Genomic DNA, 22,169 nt, shown 5'->3' on the forward strand with positions numbered 1-22,169 from the left:
ACGTACTCTTTCTAGACTTTGACTAAAATACTAAATTTCTCTATATGTCTTGCTTACGTTGAACACATCCTGGACAGCTAAAACACAATAATTACGAAAAATCAGATGCACATAAACAGATGATAAGAAAATGTGACCAGAGATGATTTCAGAGATTAGAAATGGAAATAATTCTGTTCTGTTTAATGATAAAAGAGGAGCTCTGAATGTCACTGTTATAATAAACATTTATAATCTGTTTATAAATATTCATGAAATTACTCACCATGTACAGAAACACTGAAGATCTTGTCACTGACACTGCCATTGTTGATGATCTTTAGTATATAATCTCCAGAGTCTGTGATTCTGGTGTTTGTGATGGTCAGAGATCCAGTCTGATGATCCAGCTTCAGTCTGTCTCTGAATCTCTCTTTACACTCATCATATGAACAGACTTCTCTCTTTTCTCCAATGATTTTAGTGATTTGGATGTCATTAAAATACCATCTCATCTTTCCTTGTTGATTTGCTTCAATATTAGTGTACAGAGTGACTGAATCTCCCTCCATCACAAACACTGACTCTTCATCCGCACCAACACCAGACACACCTGGAGGAGAACAAATGAACATTTAATTAAATCTGTGATAGTGGGACTAAATCACACAACACCTAAACACTGTGAACATGTTTCAGACATATTTCACTGTCTGTAAAAGATTGTAGATTTAAATATGTCCAGTCTGAATTCATCTACAAGTGCAGTAGACGATCAAAACTAGACTTCTCATGTCTCTCCTGCTTCTCGTATGAAGGGTGAGATTTTGATCAGGTGTGGGGCTGGGCTTTAGAGATGAGGACCAATCAGACAACATAATCAAAAAATCATATTTTCTCCCATTGTTCAGTTCATTTAGGCATATGGTATTTAATGATTTATAAACAGCATTTAAAAGATAATTCTTCTAATAAAACATTTGCAATAGGTTTGTAAAAGGTGTTTTATTTCCATGTTTAACCTAAGATTGTGTTGAATCTAAAGTTTTGACCAGCAGACGTCACAAAACAGTCAGAATAACTACATTTCACCGTATAAAAGTGAGGTTGCTACAGTTTTTACAGATGTTACTGATAATGAACAATGTGCATTTCTAAGAGACAAAAAATGAATATTACTATTAATATTTTCAGGCAACACAAACCTGTTTCTTGATTTGAAACAATATCACTCATTAGAACACACAGAAACAAAGAAATATATAATAAAGCTTGTAAGAGTGGTTTCCCGGCAGTGGTTCAGGCTGCAAGATTGCCGAAGGACTAAAGAAATGTCATCAGCACGATGGTATAAAACTGTACTTTTCTAGTCTATCACCACCCACTGCCACTTATACCAACAACGGAAATAAGCGCAGTTAGAATAACTAAATATATGGGAGAGCATTGCTATTAAGTGACTATATTGTATTGCAATATGTAGCACTTCAGTGTTAATACTGAATCAAGACTAGTTCGCACAAGTTATAACTGAAATGGTTTAGTAACAGTATTTTGTTGGTTACAATTGAAATGGTTACAAAATAGATGAATGATGGTAAAACATATAGTTAACTGTACCTAACATTTTTGCTAGAAAAAAAAAACAAGGAAAAATACCATGCAAGTGTTTCAGAGCCGGCAAAAGCTATGAAAAGAGTGACTGTTTATCTCACAGAGTAAGACGCAGCTTGTTCTCACCACTGGAACTACCAAAACACAAACTCATTTAACCTCTTCCAAAGCCCGTATTTACAAAATATAGACTTCTGGGATTCCATACTCTGGTCTCAAGAGACCAAGTCAATCATTTCGGATCCAAAATGTTCTGGTGTTTCTAGAGGAGGAGTACAGTGAGAAGTGCCTGGTCCCCACAGTGGAGTTCAGTGGAAGTGAAGCTCTTCTGTAGGGATCTATGAGAGCTGAAGGTGTGAGGGAGCTGTTCTTTATCAATGCTGGCATGAATTCACACACATGTAGTATGTTGTATATAGTAGTATGTAGTATTACATTGAATAATAGTGATGATGTTAGATACCCCCCTTTTTTACATTTGAGCCCCTGCACCTGAGAAAGTCTCTGCACATCTCTGTACACATTGGATTGATTTTAATAACTTCAATGCACTTGAATTGTGCACCAAGCGGAAAATACAAGTATTGGATCGGGACTCGGTATCGGCAGATACTCAATATTCAATGACTCATCGAGTTACTCGATTAACTCGATTACAAAAATTCTTCAAGGCAAAAACTCTGCCTCAAAGCCTCGTTAAATTCCTATGACGCGCAGGGATCTGATTCACACGGACCGTTGTTCAATGTTCAGGAAGCACACCATAGCGCGTGATACATTTTGAATTTAGTTGGCGCGATGGCGGAGAGTAAAGATGTCCATAAACGGCAGAGAATGTCTTAAGTTTGGGATCATTACATTCTTAAAAAAGAAGAGAACAAGGTGCAATGTGTCTACTGCAAAGCAGACCTGGCATTCCACAGCAGTACGACTTCAAAGATTCAGCATCTGAACCGAAAACATCCACTCCATGCTGTTTCACCAAGCGTCGCTGAAACAAGGTAACGTAGCCTAAGCCTACACATTGATGTTCAATGATTTTAATCCCATACTGTATTGGTAGCGATGTCATGATGCGGTTTGACTAGATATGATGTTTAGCTTTGATGTTTTTAAGTAGTAAACATATTCACGTTCAATTGCAAGCAGAGGTGTTATGTAACAAAGTACAAATACTTCGTTACCTTAAGTAGAAATTTGGGGTATCTATACTTTACTGGAGTAATACTTTTCAGCCGACTTTTTACTTCTACTCCTTACATTTAAAAACAAATACATATAAATTCTACTCCTTACATTTTAAAAATAGGTCCGTTACTGCTATTTCGCCTTGTTTTCATTCAGGCTAGTCATCATTCAAAAAAACCAAAAAAAAAACCTATCCAGATAAATCGCGCCATCCGGATGAAGTGAATTTGATTGTGGTTGAATGAGAAGTATAAACATATACCATTCCGACACCCTGTTGGTTTGTACACGATCCATCGCACCTGCACATGACACAAATCACATCACACTCCAGCGAGGACATAGCCAGTGTTGGGTTCGTTTATCAAAAAATATATTTTTAAAAGTTATTATTACTCACTACTGGCTCATTTATCAAAATACAGGATCCTCTTCTTCCTCCGAATTAAAGCTACTGTAGGTTGTTACAGCAACACTGGACACAGCTGACGTATGTAGCGAATACAGGAAGCTATTAATCAAGAAGGTATTAGGATTATGAACTAATTTTAATTTTTTTTTTTTTTTTGATTAAACACTTGGATTAATCATTCATTTTGACAGCACTAATGTTTATTGTATATAGACAACCATACAAGGGTAATTGTTACTAAGCCTGCCCTGGGTACACCAATTTTCTTGTCCATTGCCCTCATAGATTCCTGCAGCTAAGCTTTGATGTACATTTACATTCCATTAAAGGTTACTGATGACATGCCTCTGAAGTTTGACTTTTTGCACCATTACAATACTTATAGGCAACTAGTCATCATATCTCTAGTTCTAAAATGTATTTGCATTGTACTAAAGTGCGTTCATTTTCAGTGGGCATATATGTGGCTGAAACAGGTAGCCTAGTGCATCCCAAAATTTTCAACATGAACATTTTAATATAACATTATAGTCATTATGGCCTATGGCCTTTAGAAAAATGTTTTTTTGAGGAGGTGGGGTAGTGCACAATAGGCCCCTGTGGCTAAGCTTTTGTTCTTAATGGCATTTCTTTTGCTAACATTACTTTTACTTTTATACTTTAAGTAGTTTTGAAACCAGTACTTTTACTTGAGTAAAAACACAACTTGAGTTGAAATGAATGCTGAGTAATGAGTATGAATGTGATACTTGATGACACCAGTGTCAAAAGTTGGTGAGACAGTATAGCCTAAAAGAGAACCCTCTCTCACGCGCTAGTCAGACATGCACCCTCGGACACTCTCTCAACAAAAGAGCACATGATACGCGATTTTTGAACGGATGCTTCACCTCGGCAATGCATCACATATGCTTAAACTTTTATGTACCCACGCAACAATAATTTCTGCATGTATTCACTGTATACACCGTGATGTGATGATGTCACGCGATTTTTGAACGGATGCTTCACCTAAAATGCACCGCAATGCAAGTGATGCAAGCCAAATGCAGCGTTCTATTGAAAATCAATGTATGTATTTCTGCCGTACCAAACTGCAATGAAGAAACTGTTCTGACTGGGGCATCACTCTTCCTCACGCACTGCACGCGTACACACACACAAACACAAACACACACCTCTGGTTTTTTTTTTTTTAGAAATAAAAGCCAAATGCTTGATCATTTTACAGCCACATCAGTTTCGTTATGCATTATTTGTTTTGGTTGTTTAAAAACACACACACAAAAAAATTATCCGATTAATCGATCGATTAAGTGCTAGATTAATCGATTACAAAAAGAATTGATAGCTGCAGCCCTAGATAGGATGCACAAAAAACCTGATCGGGACATCCTTAGCTTACAAAATGAAGTCAAAATGCCCTGTGGTGAGTATCCTCATAAACAGTCTTAAACAGCAGGGTTAAATAATATTAATATATAATATATATAATATATATATATATATATATATAAAATACATATTCATTTTTTGTGTAATATAAATATAATAATATAATAATAATATATTATATATAGCTATATATATATATATATTATTAATATAATGCTAGCTTAATGCAGCCATTTACATTTAGTCTTTTAGCAGACGCTTTTATCCAAAGTGACTTACAAATAAGGACACTGGAAGCAAATCAAAATCAACAAAAGAGCAATGATAAACAAGTGCTATAACAAGTCTCAGTTAGCTTAATACAGTACACTTAGCAAGTTTTTTTTAACTACATAATAAATAAATAAAAGAATAGAGCAAACTAGTTTTAAAGGTCTTTTTTTGCGTTTATTAATTGTATAATAAATAAAAAGAAAACAAATAGATAGAACACAAAAAGATTTTAAAAAGCTAGTGTTAATTTTTTTTTTAATAAAGAATAGAATTAGAATAAAGAGTGCTAGAGTTAGAGGGTCAAATAAAGATGGAAGAGATGTGTTTTTAGCTGATTCTTGAAGATGGCTAAGGACTGCTGGGACTGAGTTGGGCAGATCATTCCACGAGGAGGGAACAGTTCATTTAAAAGTCTGTGAAAATGATTTTGTGCATGTGTCATTAATGTTTAAGAACAATAAATGAATAAATAATAATAATAATAATAATAATAATAAAAATAAAAAAAAAAAAAAAAAAAAAAAAAAAAAAAAAAAACTAAATCACTCTGCTCAAATATTCTGTGAACTTGTTATCTTTAGCCTTAATAAGGATAAGCTAATCTAGACATCATAGTATCTCATACCTAATTTATTTGTATCTTTGTTCTATTTTATTTGTTTGTATTATTGCTTGTAATTAGGTCTTATTGTTTTACTAACTGTTTACATGTCTTTAAAAATATTATTATTTTTGTTTTTTTGGCAAGGCTGGTAGTAAGCAGTAAAAAACCGCCTAACCTTGGTGTTGAGTCCTGTGAACATAAAGAGTCATTTTCAAGACTTGTCCCGTTTGTTATATTAAATAAACAAAAAAAAATCTGTTACGGGAAAATAAAGCAATGTGAAACTCCCTCCAGGAACGTCGCTTGGCAAAGCCCCAACTCAAATCTGCCATTTAGAAAGTTAAGCAGTCCATTTGACAAAATCGTGCTAACAAACATAAACATGATAACAGAAGAGAAACGCTGACATGCATTGTTAAAAAGCGAACATAACGTAACCCTTCACACTAATTTTAAACATAATGCTCACAATTATTGAAAAAAATAACTAAGATTAATTAAAAAGCTCTCTTTGTTTAATAAGTGTGACTCATAGCTGCCTGATCCGTTCCTCTTTCGGAAAAGCGTCTAAAACTATAACAACATGTCATCTTCACTCCTCAGCTACATAAAACAGCATCAATAATACATCAATTTCTGTCGAGTATAAAGTGATTCAATGGAAATACAAAATGATACGGAAAAGAGATCGTAAATACATGTCTTACCAAGCACGAGCAAAACATTCACCAACGCCCACAAAACGGGATTCATTTTCACCGGTTTTCGGCTTTACAAAAAAATAATAATAATAATAATAATAATGGAAATAAATGGAAATAAAAGCTCCGTATTTATTAACACAGCGTAATGGGAACCCCATATCACCCCCTACAGAATAATAAGTAGACCTAAGCAAACCGAAAGTAACTAAAGCCTGCGTTCATCCATCTTGAATAAGCTTCTGCTGCTGCGTCTTCTTCTTCTTCTTCTTCTTGGGTTTTTAACGGCGGCTGTCATCAGCGCAAATAAGTGCATTACCGCCTCCTTCTGCTCCGGAGTGTGGAACAGAGTTCTAAATTCTATATAACAACCTCGTCTCTCTTATAAAATCAAAGAATACTTTACTATTTATTTCACTTGCACATTTTATTAAAACCTTAAAATTATTTTTCTTATTTCTACTATCCCTTTTCCTCTTTCTCGTTCATACTTACTACATTCAAGAAATACATGAGGTATTGTTTCTTCAACATGACAGTGTTCACATAACCCATTTGGATGTTTCCCTGTTATTTTAAGAGTGCTGTTTAATTTGAGTGCCCTAGCAATATTCTGTTAAAGATAACCTCCTTCTTTCCTTCTTTCCTTGACTTAACTACACACCTTATATTATGACTTACTTTGTTTATTAAACTGTAAAGGAATCTACCCTTTTCCCCAGTTGTTCCACTTAACTTGGCATTCTTTAATCACTTTACCTCATATTAAAACCTTCATCTCTGATTTACTCAATGAACTTGTATCTCTGTCGGTTCTCTCTGTAGAGCTTGCTTTGCTAATTTATCCACTTCTTCATTTCCCCTTATTCCTGTGTGTGCTGGACCCATATAAAACTGATTGATGTATCATTTTGAACAATTCTTGAATGTATTTGTAGGAAACTAAAAAGAATATCTTGGTGACATGATTTAAAAGATTTCAAACTCTTTAAGACTGAAACTGAGTCAGAACAAATTAAAACATTCTCAGGTTTGTGTTCCTCAACCCCAACCTTAATGTGCTCAATTGGCCTGCCAACTCTCCTGACCTGAACCCCATAGAGAATCTGTGGGATATTGTGAAGAGAAAGTTGAGAGACGCAAGACCCAACACTCTGGATGAGCTTAAGGCCGCTATCGAAGCATCCTGGGCCTCCATAACACCTCAGCAGTGCCACAGGCTGATTGCCTCCATGCCACGCCGCATTGAAGCAGTTTCTGCAAAAGGATTCCCGACCAAGTATTGAGTGCATAACTGAACATAATTATTTGAAGGTTGACTTTTTTTGTATTAAAAACACTTTTTCTTTTATTGGTCTGATGAAATATGCTAATTTTTTGAGATAGGAATTTTGGGTTTTCATGAGCTGTATGCCAAAATCATCAGTATTAAAACAATAAAAGACCTGAAATATTTCAGTTGGTGTGCAATGAATCTAAAATATATGAAAGTTTAATTTTTATCATTACATTATGGAAAATAATGAACTTTTTCACAATATGCTAATTTTTTGAGAAGGACCTGTACTGTTTGTCCATCCAACAGAACAAATTCATATTTTTCAGTTGTTACTTTTTAAATATTAACTAGGCCTAATTAAAAAATGCTTGATGCTCACCCAAGATTACAGGACTTAACGACTACAGACCTGTGGCTCTAACATCTGTTGTCATGAAGTCGTTTGAAAAACTGGTTCAGGCTTATCTAAAGGACATCACTGGACCCTTACTGCACCCCCTGCAGTTTGCTTACCGAGCAAACAGGTCCGTGGATGATGCAATCAACATGGGATTGCACTTCATCCTGCAACTTCTGGACAAAACAGGGACTTATGTGAGGATCCTGTTTGTGGACTTTAGTTCGGCTTTCAACACCATCATCCCAACAGCCCTCCAGACCAAACTGACCCAGCTCTCTGTTCCTAGCTCTATCTGTCAGTGGATCACCAGATTTCTGACAGGTAGGCAACAGCTAGCGAGACTGGGGAAATTCATGTCAAACAGCTGCTCCACCAACACTGGTGCCCCTCATGGATGTGTTCTCTCCCCACTGCTCTTCTCGTTGTACACCAGTGACTGCACCTCTAAAGACCCCTCTGTCAAGCTCCTGAAGTTTGCAGATGACACTACACTCATCGGCCTCATCCAGGCTGGTGACGAGTCTGCTTACAGACAAGAGGTTGAGCAGCTGGCTGTCTGGTGCAGTCTTAACAACCTGGAGCTGAACACACTCAAAACAGTGGAGATGATCGTGGACTACAGAAGAAACCCCCCTGCTCTCCTCCCACTCACCATCATGAACAGCACTGTGGCTGCAGTGGAGTCATTCAGATTCCTGGGAACCACCATCTCTCAGGACCTGAAGTGGGATAATCACATTGACTCCATTTTGAAAAATGCCCAACAAAGGTTGTACTTCCTTCGCCAGCTGAGGAAGTTTAACCTGCCACAGGAGCTGCTGAAACAGTTCTACTCAGCCGTCATTGAGTCTGTCCTGTGCACTTCAATAACTGTCTGGTTTGGTTCAGCTACAAAATCAGACATCAGAAGACTACAGAGAACGGTTCGGACTGCTGAAAGGATTATTGGTACTCTGCTGCCCACCCTTCAACAACTGTATACATCCAGAGTGAGGAAAAGGGCTCAGAAAATCACTCTGGATCCCTCACATCCAAGTTACCACATCTTTGAACTTTTGCCATCTGGCCGGCGCTTCAGAGCCGCAAATACCAGGACAGTCAGGCACAAGAACAGTTTCTTCCCCCAGGCAATCTACCTCATGAACAGTTAAATCTTCCCCACTTATGCAATAAAATGTGCAATATCCTTATATTTATTTGTTACCCCTCCATCCTAGTACATCCCTGCATCTTACTCAATCCTATTCCATTATCATTTATAGCACAATTGTTTATACACTTATTTATTTGCAAAGGTTTTTTTTTTTTTTTTTTTTTTTTTTTTTACTGTGTGTTGTTGTCTCTGTGTACTGGAAGCTTATGTCACTAAAAGAAATTCCATGTATGTGCAAGCGTACTTGGCAATAAAGCTCTTTCTGATTCTGATTCTGATTCTGATTGTGCAGCTATGCGATAGCTGCTCCTGTGTGTGTTTTGGTCTGTAACCCTAACTGTAACAATGCCATTTCACTCATTTGCTACATAAAATAAGCATCAGTTAATAAATAATAAATAATACATCGAATTCTGTCGAGTATAAAGTAATTAGAGCTGAAATACAAAGTGATACAATGGAAAAGAAATCATAACAACAATAAAGGATATCTTACCAAGCAAGATAAAAACATTCACTAACTTCCACAAAACGGCATTTTTCATTATTCAGATTTGGTCTGAACAGAAAAGGCAGAGGGTAACACTCAGTGGTGGGCCGTCAGGGCCAGCAGGGCCTTATCTGCTTGCCCTATAAAAAATAAAATTGTTTAAAAAAAATTTTTATTATAATTATTATTTAGGTATCATTTTCATTTGTGTAATGTCCACAAAATGGCCTATGATTAGTTTTGTTAAGGTTGAACTGAAACACATACACCCAACAAAAACACTGCAAAAAAACACAGACAGCACTACAGATAGTGCTTCTCTTTCGTTCAAAGATGTCGAATCTGATTTGTAACGAGCATTAGTGACAGAATCATCAGCCAATCAAATTTTGACATTCCATGACAGCACACCATCTGGGTCCAGCGACTTGCCCAGTGCTTCCCACAGCCAGTGTTGCCAGGTTTTCTCGACCAAACCCACCCAAGTTGTCCACCGTTAAAAATCACGTTCCAGGAGTTAAATACACGTTTTTGGCGGGGTTCTCCTGGTAAAATTCACATTCCAGGGGCTAAATATCACGTCACCAAGGTCGCTTCAACCAGCAGACATGAAAAACAACCTGCGGCAACATTGTTAAAGTAACGCTAGCCCAATTTTGCAACACTGCAATTTTATCATAAAAACTGTAATGTTATAAGAACACAATGTCTACACTGCTGCTTTATGTCTTGATGACAATTTGCCTAGGTCACTCACTAAAAGTGGCCAAAAAAGGAGAAAAAAAAGTGTAATGTTGCCTCGAATGGGCGACTCAAGCTGCGTCCCAAATGACGCACTATACACTTTGTACTTATTCACTATGTACTCAACCATGTAGTGCATGAATTATATAAGGATATTTTGTCATTCATAAATGGAGTCTGATAGTTCCCCCTTCACTACCTAATAGAGTGGTGGATCTATGATGTCACTTTGGGGGAAGTCATGGCCTAGTGGTTAGAGAGTTTGACTCCTAACCCTAAGGTTGTGGGTTTCAGTCTTGGGCCAGCAATACCACAACTTAGGTGCCATTGAGCAAGGCACTGAACCCCCAACTGCTCCAAGGATTTTGATTAAATGCCTAAAATAAGGTTTGTTGCTGATAAACTGGTTGTATTTAACTTGCCTAGTTAATAAAAATACAATAATTCAGTGTTTGTTTATACATGATGTAGCGGTGTCTGACTAGGGGCGAGACATGGGCTGATGACGTCATCGTTTGAAAAAATATACGGATTCGTTGTTCACCCAAAAAACGTAAGGGCGGCATTTTCAGATTTATCCACTCTGGGGACTGTACTGTACCCAGAACACTGTACCCAGAGCTACTTCTCTCTGTTTATGTCTATGACAAATCATGCAGGTACTGGGCTACTCAGCAGCGGTTCCTACCAGAACCAGTTTAAAATAGTCAGAATATAAAAACGTATTATAGGTGTACTGTAGTGATTCATGATTAGCCAAAAACACAGTTTGGAAAATGGATTTATGATGTACTCGCTTATTATATAAATTTTGTAAATTTTGAACACAAAAGTTACAGACTGCAGATTAAAATAATGGATTATTCCCACACTGAATTGTTAAAAAACCTAAATAATGGCATATTTTCTTGTTAATCACATCTAAACTAGGCTGAAACATTTGAATTTACTGAAACCTGCGTTTTTAGGGCTGTGTAGCAGTGCTGATTTTCTATGTTCCTCCTAATGACAAATGAACGTGAAATACATAAATCATAATTTGTATAACTTATTTAATATAATAGTAACCCACTGGCACACTTCCTGTTCCCTTGACTTGTGCAAGTGACCACGAACTCCATGACCGCTGTAAATCTGGAGGTGCTCACAAGCAAACCCTAGTTACTCTGTCCTGATCTTAACCTAGTCAGTTGTAGCCTTGGCTTTAGGGATTAACAGTAATCTTAATTTTGAAAATGAGGCAGTTGTTTGGTTTGTCCTATTTGTGAATTGTTTAGAGTTATGAGATGATCATCAGCCAATCAGTTTATAAATTTTTCATCATGATGGGTATAAATCATATTTGAAATCTGACTAGTTTGCTGTTTTTGATGGATTCAGTTATTTATTTGACTGTATTTGCTGTTCTGTGTGAGAAGATCAACACAGTGATCATTGTGTGAAGCTCACAGTGGCAAAACAGGAAGAAACTCTACACCTACAAACGAAACTCACATCAAACAAATGGCTATTTGCAGAGGCTTTTGTCCACCAAACCATGTTTCTGATGAAAACCAACCGCAGCAGGTTTCAGTTTGACTCAGAAATGAGCTGCTAATGTCACACCTCAATGAATCTAGCGATAATGCAAGATAGCAGACTGTTTCTGCCATTTTGCAAGAACTAACTGATTATAAAAACATTTTAAAATCCTTCAGCTTTAACCATGAAATGTATGATAACTAATCCAATACATACATTCATACATATGTAAGAGTCAGAATGTCATGGAAAAGTTCATTTATTTCAGTAATTCAACTCAAATTGTGAAACTCATATATTAAATATATTCATTGCACACAGACTGAAGTAGTTTAAGTCTTTGGTTCTTTTTTGATGATTTTGGCTCACATTTAACAAAAACCCACCAATTAAATCTCAACAAATTAGAATACTTCATAAGACCATTAAAAAAAAAGAAAAAAATTTTTTAGTGAATTGTTGGCCTTCTGGAAAGTATGTTCATTTACTGAACATGTACTCAATACTTGGTAGGGTGTCCTTTTGCTTTAATTACTGCCTCAATTCAGCGTGGCATGGAGGTGATTGTGGCACTGCTGAGGTGGTATGGTTTTTGAGATGCACCAATCTGCATTTTTTGGTCTCTTGTTTCTCATCTTCTTCTTGACAATAGTCCATAGATTCTCTCTGGGGTTCAGGTCTGGTGAGTTTGCTGGCCAGTCAAGCACACCAACACCATGGTCATTTAACCAACTTTTGGTGCTTTTGGCAGTGTGGGCAGGTGCCAAATCCTGCTGGAAAATAAAATCATCATCTTCAAAAAGCTGGTCAGCAGAAGGAAGCATGCATGCTCCAAAATTTCTTGGTAAACGGGTGCAGTGACTTTAGTATTCAAAAAACACAATGGACCAACACCAGCAGATGACATTGCACCCCAAATCATCACAGACTGTGAAAGCTTAACACTGGACTTCAAGCAACTTGGGCTATGAGCTTCTCCACCCTTCCTCCAGACCGTAGGACCTTGGTTTCCAAATGAAATACAAAACTTGCTTTCATCTGAAAAGAGGACTTTGGACCAATGGCAACAGTCCAGTTCTTCTTCTCCTTAGCCCAGGTAAGACGCCTCTGACGTTGTCTGTGGTTCAGCAAATTCCTTAACATGTCTGTGTGTGGTGGCTCTTGATGCCTTGACCCCAGCCTCAGTCCATTCCTTGTGAAGTTCACTCAAATTCTTGAATCAATTTTGCTTGACAATCCTCATAAGGCTTCGGTTCTCTCGGTTGGTTGTGTATCTTTTTCTTCCACACTCTTTCCTTCCACTCAACTTTCTGTTAACATGCTTGGATACAGCACTCTGTGAACAGCCAGCTTCTTTGACAATGAATGTTTGTGGCTTACCCTCCTTGTGAAGGGTATCAGTGATTGTCTTCTGGACAACTGTCAGATCAGCAGTCTTCCCCATGATTGTGTAGCCTAGTGAACCAAACTGAGACCATTTTGGAGGCTTAGGAAACCTTTGCAGGTGTTTTGAGTTGATTAGCTGACTGGCATGTCGCCATATTATAATTTGTTGAGATCCTGAATTGGTGGGTTTTTGTTAAATGTGAGCCAAAATCATCACAATTAAAAGAACCAAAGACTTAAACTACTTCAGTCTGTGTGCACTGAATTTATTTAATACAAGTTTAACAATTTGAGTTGAATTACTGAATTAAATGAACTTTTCCAAGACCTGTATACATATATATATATATATATATATATATATATATATATATATATATATATATATATATATATATATATATATATATATATATATATGAATTCTCTCCACACATAGCATGTGTTTATCAAGTACTTTCACTTCAAATTCGCTAAATCCCAGCCTCAAACCAATCAGAAATACCTGTACTTATAAAGTAGCCAGAAAGAAATTTTAAAGAAAAATATCAGACGTACTTAGATGCTTTTGCACCTGAAGTCTTCTATCTATCTATATATAATGATAAAACAAGAATGTGTTAAATTATTAAAATCTAATAGGAGGCAGAAGAGCATGTATATGGAACTATACCTCATGCATAAAGAGCGTGTACTGGAAGGGTAAACTCAGCTGTGGGAGGATTCATACACTAGCTTGAGAGTTTTTGATGCTTAGTCTTACAAGATTTCACTGAACAACTGAAGAAAATGGTTTGCACATTTGTTTTGTTCTGTCTGTGCTGGTGGTGTTTGACTGGTAAATTATAAAAGCATTTTCATGGCTTCATTTCTTTTCATGTCATTTCACATTTAGTTACAAACTGCAACTGATTTCAGTTTTGTAAACCTTTGTTTTTATCTGATCATATGTCTTCTCCAGGTGTGTTTGGCGAGTCATTACCAGTGATGGAGGGAGATTCTGTGCTTCTACAAAATAATGTTACTACAATACATGAAGACGACGACATACTGTGGAATTTCGGAGCTGAAAACTCTCTGATCGCTCAAATCAAGAGACAGAACCAAATCTTCCCTGATGAGAGATTCAGAGACAGACTGACAAGAGGGTCTGGCTGCAGACTTGCACTTGCACTCTCAGACACTTGCGCTTCCGCTAGTGACATCACTTGCAGTCTTTTTTTATTTTTTTTATTTTGTTCTATTTATTGATAACTTTTTGTTTGAATCTCTCAACATTTTACAACAGCAGCCAGGTGTTGAAGACAAGAAAAAATAAACTAAATTACAAAGTCACTTGCAATTGCTACTTGCACTCTCAGCTACCTGCGACGTCACTTGCAGTCGACACAAATCATGCGTGTTGCCAATGGAGACAAGACACTGTGGTGATTAAACGATTAAAACTAATTTAGTACCGTAATGTACAAAAGTCCTTCAAGAAAAAGACAAGACCCGCAAATCCACGGCCACAAAACAGCAGAATATGAATGCGATGCACAAAGTCTCTCGTTAAGTGTTTAATTTCCTCCAGTAGAAAAAACAAACACTTAACATGGCTTAATCTATTAAGATAGGCCTACATAAAGTGAAATTAAAAGATCAAATTCAATATATAGTTATTATTTAATTTACTACAAGGCAAGCAGATGGCCATAAACACAATGTGCAAACTTTCACTTATCCTCCTTTCAGGTTCAATAAAAGTTAAGTTTATGCAGCTGCTTTGTCAGCCACGCATCCCTTTAAAAATTAAAGAAAGAAAGAAAGAACTTAGATTAATTCTCTGGTTAAAACTGGGGTATTATTTGAGCTGTAAAGAGTTTTAACTCATTGTTACGCCCATTTAAGGGTGCTGTATATGTCTACGGCCATTTAAGTATTTCATTTGAGTATTTTAACATTTACAGATCTGCTGCATTTATTTAAATTGTGAAAGTGTCTCTCTCTATATATTTTTTACAATTATTATGCTGCAAATGCTATGAATGAAATTGTACTACAACCATAAAAATATTGTAATGTTTAATCATTTTATATCTTCATTTGACAGAAACACCTTGTGTCAGCACACTACACCAAAAACAAGATTGCTGTGTACATGTCTCTATACTGTTTGTTCTCTTACTTTTCAGCCCATCTGTCCGTTCCTAACATTACCAGAAACTCATCATCATATTGTTCATTGTTGTGTTCAGTGGTGAATGTGGGTCATGTGACTCTCTCCTGGTACAAAGGAAACAGTTTATTGTCCAGCATCAGTGTGTCTGATCTCAGCATCAGTCTCTCTCTACCTCTGGAGGTGGAATATCAGGATAAAAACAGCTACAGCTGTGTGATCAACAATCCCATCAGCAACCAGAACACACATCTGGAGATCACTCAACTCTGTTCGACATCTTCAGGTAAGTCTATTGTGCATGAGTTTATGCCTATGGCTGAGCTAAACTGATCTCAGTTTCATATTTTATCCTTCAGACTCTGTCTGTGGCTCTGCTGAAGCTGTGATCCGATTGGTCGTCACTGCTCTGGTGGGCGTGGCTGCTGCAGCTGCTGCTGTTGTTCTGGTTTATGACATCAGATCCAGAAGAGCTGAACAAAATTGAATATATATTCCCCCATCTAGAATCTAAATGTTTTTATAATTTCTTATATATATATATATATATATATATATATATATATATATATATATATATATATATAATTATATATAATATAATTGAATGGCTTCATATACCTGCAAGATCAATATTTGTTTAGTTTATTATAATGGAGTAAATTTTAACACAGGGTCACAACTTGCCTTTCATAACTGCTTGGAAGCCACTTTCCACCACATAAGAAAAAAAATCATAATTATGAGATTAAAAACTTGAAATGAGGAAAAAGTTTCTCACTCACTAAACTAAAGTCTCTCCGTTTTATTCCACTGGACGTCTAGCGCCTTCTGGAGGAAGTTCTAAGCGGCTATGCATTATCATTTTTTCCTTCTTGTTTTCTCGTTATAACGACTTAATTTTCTCGTTATCTCGACATAACGAAAGTTGTTCTATAAAAAGTTACAAAACTGCGCCAACAGGTGGCACTATGGGGTGTTGTGTACTGTATATTCACTTTACTGAACGCGTTTGGAATAGAATAGGACCTTCCTCGTGATCGCTATAATTTGTGCAGAATTGTTCATTATTGACATTTAATTCATTAATAAATGTTAAATGCTTGAATCAATATGACTATTTTGTGTATCAAGTTCTTGCTAGATGCATGAGTTTCACGCGATCTGTGTCATAAAATAACTGCTTATCAAAACCAAGGTTGACGTCCCTGTATTCTGTTTGCACCTATATCTTTATTTGTGCTTCATGGAGGTAGTTATTACCTAGGCGAAGCAAAATTTGCTGAAATATAGGCTACAGTAAGAGATCCTGGTTGTCCATCAGATGCCTGTCAAAGTTAAGTTCGTTACTATAACAGCTTGATCCAACAATCATTGTTTTAAAAGAACTGTCACTGTGTCGAGATCACGAGAAAATTAAGTCGTGATAACGAGAAAACAAGAAGGAAAAAAATAAATAATGCATGGCCGCTTAGAACTTCCGTACCCTCTGGAGGAATACAGACTAAAGTCTATTTTAAAAATGTTCAGCAGTGCGAAACATAGCTGCTTTGAATTATTAAACATTGTTTAATGTTGTAAAACATAATATTATTTTTGAACCAATGGGAGACTTACTGAAGAATACGACTAAAACATTTGACAAACAAACAAAGTAATAAATAAAATGATTCCAACCGTTATGAAAGAATAAAATCTGTTTTTATTGTACATAACATGAACATACAAATATTCATACCCATGGTTTTACAAATGTATGGGGTGATATCTTAAAACCTGACTATCTAGGGTTAATTCATTTATATTGTTATAAAAGCTCGTGTTACTGAAGTAACCAATAACATCGATACAAGTTTTATTCATGTTACAGTGTGCAGCAGTTTGTTGCGGGTTATTATTGTCATTCAGTAACACAAGCTTACTTCAAGCTGCATTGAAGGACAAAGGCTCATCTTTACAGACTGAGACGATCGAAGGTCAAATATTAGTTACATATTTAGTAATACAAAGCACGATGTATTGCATACAGATCCCCTCAAAGTTTTCTTATCTGGAATAATGACAATATTTTGTATAGAAATAAGTCTTTATCTGTTCACAATTGGTTTAGTAATGGGTTGTTATTAGTGAGTCAGTTATTTAATAATGATGGGACTTTATTTACATTTACAGACTTTATCTCAAGATACAAAATACTTATTACATTAAAAGAATTCAAGGTGCTTAGTAGGGCCATTCCTGCAGGTGTACATATGTGTACAGACACTTTCTGTCTGTCCCCCTAGACCTGAACATACCTTTGTCGGCTCTATCTGTTTCTCAGGTTTAACAACTATAAAATTAGATCCTTGTTTTTAAAAGAGAATATTTTCTACTGGAACAATATCTTTAATAATGTAAGTTGGGCTCAAGTTTGGTCATTACCTCAAAAATTCCTCCGTACAAATAAGGTTAAGGAAATCTCATATAAATTAATTCATAGAGTTTATCCAACAAAAGAATTCCTACAAAATTTAAAATTTATATTGATTTAAAATGCTCTTTTTGTGAATATTCCACTGAAACAATTTCTCATTTGTTTTGGTCCTGTCAATATACCCAACATTTCTGGAATAATGTGGAGGCTTTTATTGCTGATAATATCTTAAAAACATTTTCATTATCTTATAAACATGTGATTTTGGGTAATTATATCAAGGATCACTCTTTAAAGGATGTTGGTTTCATTATACATTTTATTTTATTTTTATGTAAATTTCACATTCAAAAATGCAAGTTTACAAAAGGCAAACCGCTTTTTATGGTGCTCGAAAAAGAGATTAAAATGTATGTAGATGTGATATCAAAATCTAAAAATAGTAAAGCAATTAAAACGATTAATATATGGACCTCCTTTAACATTTTTTACATAATAATAAAACAATCATAATAATAAATAATGGTGCTGACTTGCAAAGTATATTTTTCTGTATTAAAATTGATTAGTAATATCCTATGGAAATGTAAATGCATGTATAACACACATTTGTCTGTTAAAAAGATGCTTATGTACCCTCTCTTTTACATGCTACTTGTCGACAATAAAGCATAAAAAAAAAAAAAAAAAAAAACGTATTGCATACAAATCACCGCGCGAGCTTTCCAATATTCGTCTGTACTTCCAGGTCAGAGAGCACCTGTCCATCAAAAGCTCACTATCCAATCAGAGTAGATCACTGTTAAGCCCGCCTCCACGAGAGGTTTGTGTAAAAACTCCAAACGAAAAACTGCGAAGCATAAGCGAAATCTGTGGCAATGCATTCAGAATCCACGATTAGCGAAAACGAATCTTTGAAAAACATTAACAAAGAATGAAGCATATTTGAAGAGCCTGTTAAAATTTGTGCGACTGAGTTCATTTTTTTTTTCTTTTGAAATGGCATATTTTTGATAGTTTCTGAAAAGTTATGTTCAGTTTTATAAAGTTGCGTTCATTTTTTTTTTTTTTTTTTTTGAAGCAAATATAATTCCATACGGTACTGCTTTCATGCATAAACCCCTTATACAACAGATAAGAATACTGAGAAAAAAGAAAAAAATACAACCATCAACATATTTCAAAATGACTTTAATGTAACAAAAAAAATACAAGTGCAACCAGTAATGCAACATCAATAAAGTGCAGGAAATGAAATGCACTTTTTTTACTTTTTTACTTTATAAATGAACACTTTCTTTATGCTCACTATTGTGCCTGGTGGGATTAAATGAATTAAGGCAAGACATACAGGTGAATAGGGTTAAAAATGATAAATCACAATATTTCTTCAGATGATCAATCACAGTACAGTTTTAAAGGAGGGGATTTTAGATTTCATCAATCAAAATTGTCAACTGCAATAAATACATGTGCAAAAACATTTCCACAATGTAGTGGGGGAAAGACAAATGGAAAAACTCCTTCAATAAAAAACTTCTAAATATTGATAGGAATACATCTGTAGTAATGCTGAAGTTGATATATCTGACTCAGTGCATAAAAAAAAACAGCTTTCAAGATATGAAATCCCAAACAAATAATGTGATAAAAACCTTTTAAAGTGTATTTTAGATGTTTTCATCCCATTAGTCAAAGAAGACATGTTATGGAAGGAAAATTGTAAAAATTGCCCAGTGCATGTAAAAACAATGGATTTGTCTGTAGTGTCTGGCCTTAATGTCATTTACCACAGAATAAAATAAAAAAAATAAAATAAAAAAAAAAAATTATATACACACAAATATATACAAACAAAATACTCTCCAGACTAGCGAGTAAATTAAAAAAAGTACTAACCAATGGAGATTACATTGTCAAGGCGTCCATAAAGGACTGCATGTAGAAAAAGGGAATAATGCCACACAATTTAAGTTTAGATCACTGTCCCTTTTACACTACACAACAGTTTTTGGGTTTCTTAAAGTTATTGCAGTTTACACAACATGACGTGTTGGTGACTGACTCAAAAATTACAATATTTCACTAGGAAGAATCCTCCACAAATCCTGATCTCATGCAGAAAAGCCATGAGTGAGAAGTGAAATGATGAAATGATGTAAGATCACACATGAAACTGTAATTCTCCCTTGTCCTGTATCATGCTCTCTCATTGGCTAGAAGGCACCACTGATGTCATTTCAAGTTAAAACACATTTCACACTGCTAGACACTGAATCGCAGGCAGGTCCATGTTTTTATCCTGCTATAGGCTGCTAAAAAATTATTGTGCATCTGCGACACATCAATGGTTCTCGTAAATCACATCTTTGATATTTCAGACCATGTGAACTTCACTCACGAAATCTAGCACCTATTTGCAAAAAAACAAAAGCATTGCTAAAAATCTCCACAAAAATTCAGTGATGTGAGTGAAAACTGGGCATAAAATTGTGCAGTGTAAACACATTAAAAAATAAAAAAATAATCTCTAAAAAGGTTTAAAAAAAACATTAAACAATAAGCTTATTAGCTAAAGCCATGTGGCCATTATATTTTCAAGCGCTGGTTTATATGTGCAACATTGTAGTATACTATGGGGCCGTTGAATGCTTGAATCTGATTGGCTGACGAACGTTCTGAGGTGTGCAATTATTTTATTATATAAGCTCTCTTGACCGCATTACAGTTCCATATCACTTCACATAGCGAGGTAATAACAGCAGTTTAGAGACTCTGCAGCAGAACATTGTCGAGGGATGCACAGAGGTAGCCTAATTCACATAAGCTCGCTCTCTCTCTCTCTCTGTGTGTGTGTGTCTCTGTCTCTCTCGCTCTCTTTCTAATAACTTCATTAATAACTTCATTAGAATGCTATCAACGGCTTAAGCCTCTGGTACTAGCTTTAAAATGACATTTTGAAACAAGCAGATGTGGAAGAAATAGTCCTTCTCACAATAGCGATTTAAGTACAAAAACTGGACGAATCCCTTTAAATATATCATCTGATCGATGTCTTGAAGTGTGGTAATCGTAGCAGAAATCTGCTTCGCGTCGTGGCCACATCACCACCTCAGGTGTGCATTATTATTATAATAACAAACGTTTGTAATCATGGGAAGAAGGAGGCGGTTCAATAGATTCACACTCCCAGTCTCCCTCGCTTGTCTGTGACACTATTCTACAAACACAAAGAACACAAATATTACATGAAATCAAATCACACTGGACAAATGCATCTCAGCTGAACATGCTTCATGAACAAAACTAAGACTAAGACAGAAAGGAGAAAACACCTGTAATGGACCTGAATATTTACCCTTAATGCTTCACATGATGTCCATTAGCTTTTTACATTAGAACTTGCAATTTTTTCCCCTGTAAGAAAACACATTCACAGAAAGTCAAATAAATAAAAAAAAAAGACTAATGATTCATTTACACAAAAATACTCAACAAACAGTGTTTTTTCTTTCTTTCTGATGTTTGCAGAATGCACGGTAGTTTCCTTTTCCTAAATATTGAACACTTCTTAAATGTTTCTCTTAATGAATCTTCAGTCTCCGTCTCACTGTTATCTTTTGTACTGCAGTGATAGAAAAGATTTGCATGTCATAGGGAGTATGAATTATTGTGATTAAAATATATTGGTGAGTTGGTGTGTTGTTTTACATGACCTCACTGGTAAAATAAACTCAGAATAAAGTTGTACTTTGTGGTTTTTATATTATTGTTATTTAGTTTATTTGGGGAGACATCTGAATGTTTTTTGTTGTTGTTGTTTTACATGACCTCACTGGTGTAGTTTTGCCTTGGTATGAAAAATAAAGGAGAAGAAACAACAGATTCACAGTGAACATTAGTTACACCCGGACACTAAAGTGAAGTCAGAACATGTTAAATAAATAATTCACAAAAACTATTATATAATAACAATATTTAAAAAAAGAAATACTGTTCTTCATTCTGAGTAAAACAGTACAAAAGCAGCAGTATCTTAAAGAGTCAGTTATTGTTTGTGTTTCTGTGTATTGATTTCTGTTTCTCACAGATCTGAATCTGTGGTTATTTATTCATTTATTCAGGCAGACAGATTCAGATCTCATAGCATCTCACCTGATCACGATTGTTCTGTGTGTCTGTTTGGAAAAGAAACAATTAAACACGGATTACTTTGATTAATAACACCACAAAATATATATTTTTACATCTTTTAAAAAATATTTTCACACATACATCCCATTCTGTATGTAGTACTCACATTTCCGATAGAGAAACACAGCAGTAATGATCAACAGAACAACAGTAACACCAATCCCTGCTCCAGCAACTGAATACAGACCTGAATCTGGAACAGCTAAAGACAGACACTCATTATTAATAGAGAGTGAATGATTATCATCCAGTATTTAACAAT

This window comes from Cyprinus carpio, chromosome A11 (assembly GCF_018340385.1).
Source record: "Cyprinus carpio isolate SPL01 chromosome A11, ASM1834038v1, whole genome shotgun sequence".
In the NCBI taxonomy this organism is placed as follows: Eukaryota; Metazoa; Chordata; class Actinopteri; order Cypriniformes; family Cyprinidae; genus Cyprinus; species Cyprinus carpio.